The 4,403-nt window shown below is 38.8% G+C and overlaps 1 protein-coding gene across 1 annotated transcript in view; it reads right to left on the bottom strand.

Moving 5' to 3' along the window:
• The window catches only part of kcnd3 (potassium voltage-gated channel, Shal-related subfamily, member 3), a gene marked incomplete at its 3' end in the record, with an annotated part of 94,776 nt that overhangs the window by 17,864 nt on the left and 72,509 nt on the right, over positions 1-4,403 (bottom strand).

Raw genomic sequence — 4,403 nt, 5'->3', positions numbered from 1 at the left:
ACACACACACACACACGCTGTCCATTTCACTTGCGCAAGGCTTTCTTTTTAGGCTTCTGCTTGCTGTATGTGTCTATACCCACTAGAATAAAGCTTGACCTGCCGACTCTATCCCACCCCAAGGGAGAAAGAGAGAGGCTCCCACCAAACCTCCTAGGTCACTGAATGGCACAGTAAAGTCCACTGACTCATTCACTGAGAGCAGATACTATTAACCTTTAGAGAAGAGACAGAGGAGGACACGTGAATGCCGGAGACATTTCCCAAAAGTCATTTAGCTCAATTCAATCTGAAATATTTGCAAGTCAAAAGCAATCTCATCTTGAGTTCAAAGACAGACAACACAATTACAATAACTATATTATACCCCCCTCTTTTTTTTCTCCAAAGGAAGAAGCCACACTGCCGGAATCAACAGTGGAAGGAAAAGAAGACAGAGGAGAAGAAATTCAAAAGCTAAAAGAGCAGGACTTAAGTTGGAAAAGCAACCTTTATTTCTAATGGTGTTCATTTCTTATTCACGAGTAAAAAGTGCAGGTAATTTGTTCTTGTTTTCCAGCTAAACAAGAAGTTCTATCGAATTTATTAGAACTGACTCCAAGTCTGACTACAAATAAACCTTAAACAAAAAGCCTTTAAGCTTCCAGCATTTTATATAACTATGTTAAGACTGATTGTGGAAAGATTTATACGTCTGCAAGCTAGCATTTTAAACACTGATCTTTTGCCCTTCATAGTGAGTTGTACAAACAAACAATGTAATTCACAATTAAAATAATTTAGCCTCAAGAATGACCTTCTTAGAAAACATTTTCCTTTGTATTCATCAAATTAATTTTATCATATACCAAACAGCCTCATTGTGGCCAGTATACTCACGGTGTAGCTTGTTTTTTAGCTGTACGATGTTATTGCCAATTATAGTTAAGTTTTACATCTCTACAATTGAAAGTTCCACAAAATATCCCCATCTCAAACCGTAAAATTACTGAAAGACACATAACGTGCATATTACAGATTCTCTTGGGTAAACAGAGAAATTTGATAATGATTCATGGGCACACTCATCTGTGAACATGTCTGCAAATTTGCAGTTTTGTTGGCGCTGAGATGTTGGAAGGAAAAGTCGCGGCAGAAGCAAAGCCAGAAAGACAGCAACAAAATGTTGCAAGGGGAATATGTCTCTTCGTCTTGTCACACTAACCCCGAAAGCAATGTGACGTGTCAGAAGCAGTGAGAGATATAGTTGTGTGAGTGAGTGCAGTGTGAATAAACCACAGATATGTGGGATTACAGAGAGGTTAAGCTACACTCACGCATAATTGGAATCACACACATATACTACTCACAACACGTTTAAACACCGGGACACTGTATGCCAAGTGTAGAGTTTTGCATATACATGTATCAGTTGTCTTAAGTACTTGCACTTTTCTTGAGTATTTTAATTCTATCCTACTTTACTCTAATCCACTGCATTTATTTGGCAGCCATACTTACTACTTAATTTACAGATGATCATTTTAAAACCCCATAATGAGCATATATAATAAAATACATTCTTATACAATGAATTAAACCACTCAACAGTGTAGCAAAGTACAATTACCAGCTACAACAGCCAGCTACAACATTAAAATGCTGCTTACATGTTAATGAATCTGTACTGATAATCCAACAGTATAATGTAACACCGACAAAGACCATTTCCCCTACATAATGAGTACTTTCATACATTTTGCTGATAAAACTTATATACTTCTACTTATATCGAGAAGTGATTCTTTAGTGTGTGAGTACAAAATATGATAAACACTTCTCGGAATGATGCAATACAACCCAACAGCACCATAAACTACATCCTCCAAAATGACGTAAGTTGATTTAACACCTCTCTAAAACAGCTTATACAAAACTGACATCATGAAGATAAGTTATGTTTTATTGTGAGACTGTTGTATTAGTCTGCATTGGTTTTAGCTTGGAAAACCACATGTACCGTTCAATCTCCCAATGGTTTTTGTGTAACTCTTCTCAAGAAATTCCTCTTTTCCACCAATATTTCATCAGCACTGTAAGCAATTGCGTCGCAGATGGACACATTTTCACATGGATACTAACAACACACAGATAAAATACCATTTGGCATTGGTCCCCTGATGCATCTGTATATGTATATTAAAGGGCCATTGCAGTCTTCGAACAAACTATTACTGGTGCCAAGAACGTATATGACTATAACGACTCTTATACATATATGTGCACATTCTCACAAACATACCAGTCTGTACATGTTGAGCTGTAAATATTACTATATTTAAAAACAGAAATATTTATAAATGTCTCCTGCTGTGTTACTCTGTGTCTTCTTTGAACAGCATGCTTCATAGCAGGCTATCAAAATGAGGGCGAGGCCATTTGTGTAGTAACTACTTTAAACAGCTAGAAGAACTCTATCAATACTTTAAATGTTCTCCCAAGTCATATCTAGAAACATGTTTCTATATATCACTCATCAAATTCATTCACTTTGACAGATCACAGAGAAAAGCGCTGGTTGTTATTTGAGGACTTGGCAAACAGTACCCCAGAGGCTCTCCATAAATGAACAATAATCTGCTTAAGAAGCTCATGATAGTTGTTTTATAATCTAATGAAACACTTCTGTCACAGTCTGTTGGAGATAGTAAAACTGCAGGATGGTGACACACAGGCACACTCATAAACCACAAAAACACGCAAAAAACCCATTCAGTTCATTTTGGTGAAGGAGATGAAACAAGAGATGAAACCTCATACTCATTAGTCACAGATTTCGTCAAAAACAAGCCCAATATGAAGCCATTTAAGTGGAGGGTGGTTTTTCGGAATCAACAAAGTAAAGCACTGCCCACACACAGTGAACCGCTGGTCCATAGCCATAACTGAGACTATACTTACAGAGAACATTCATCGTCCCTTCCAAGAACTTTAATGGCCTTTCTACCCAAATTAGGCAATAACAATCCCATCAGTGGTACCGAGGCCCTATCACTACAAAACATTTCATCTCCTCCCCTCTTCAGAAGATGTTTCCATTAGGAGGAATGAAAAGCTAATCATATTCATCTGCAAGCCTTCTTTAATGGGATCCTATCAGATTGCTTGATAGAGGCCCTTCTCTCCTAATACTACAGTCAATTTGCCGCTCCCATTTAGTCAAGCTGGCCTGTCTCTGATGATACCATCTCTGCGCCATTATACATGGCACAAAGATAAAGCTCAGCTTGCACACATTAAAGAAAGAGAAAGCTGTAATAAGTGATGTGAGCGTGTGCATGTGCACGTGTGCTTGCATGTGATAAGCAAGGTTAGTTGTGATTTCCTCCCCTCCTGACTTGGTGAATGCTGGGGCCATTTCTGACTCTGCAAGACTTCATTGAAGGTGGGGGATGGAGGTGGAGGTAAATGTCTCAGAAAGGAAGAAAATGGATAAGCAGTGAAAGATAGTATACTGGAGGGAGAGATATTTTCTCAGCAGATGCAGATGCAGTGCACACAGATAGTTTTTTCTCCCCCTGAGCCCTTAAGCTCCCTCTCATACCACATTTTGTGCACAAACACACATAATTATGAGTCTGCTGTATATTATACGTGTGTCCTCACATACAAACAAATATAAGGTGAATGCACACCCACACACACACACACACACACAGGTCAGGCGGGCAGGCCAGTCCTCGGTCAGGGTTGTCACATCCCATCGTAGGAGGGCTGGGTCTCTGCGGGTTATATTAATAAATTCTAGGAAGGATATATGGAGGGTCATTGAGTGGGACTGAGTGCTCTTGTGAAGGTATGCGTGATGGATGGGCTTATCGAGATGGTCTGAGGGCTGACAAACAAACAGATTTGTGATGATGGCAGGTCATGTCATGTCAGGTCAGGAAAGCACAACTCATCCCCTTAAATACCTGCTGATGAAACCAGCCAGCACACAAGTATAATACAAAACAACAAATATGAAAGTGGCCATAATCACGCAAACATTGTTTATAAAAATTATAGAAATAAATGCTTTGTAAAATATTTGATTCTTTTTTCATTTTATTGTACAGGTGCACTACAACCCAACTACATAATACGCTTGAGATAAACTGATCAGAGAGTCACAAAGTAAATATTTATTTCTGGAATTGGTTTTCACTTTGTGGATCATAAACTGCTTTTATGTATAAGATCATAATGCAATTTTTATTGATTTGTTCAGGATAAGACACTAAGAGAGGGAAGGAGGGAGATAGAGAGAGAGAGAGAGAGAGCGAGAGAGCGAGAGAGAGGGAGAGAGAGAGAGAGAGTGAGTGAGAGGGAGAGAAAGAGAGAGAGAAAGAGTGAGTGAGAGAAAGAGAGAGTGAGAGTGAGAG

This window comes from Morone saxatilis, unplaced genomic scaffold, assembly GCF_004916995.1.
Source record: "Morone saxatilis isolate NCDOM2014 unplaced genomic scaffold, NCSU_SB_2.0 Contig15, whole genome shotgun sequence".
NCBI classification, from domain to species: Eukaryota; Metazoa; Chordata; class Actinopteri; family Moronidae; genus Morone; species Morone saxatilis.
The sequence above is the reverse complement of the archived record's forward strand: the minus strand, read 5'-3'. Positions and strand labels throughout refer to the sequence as shown.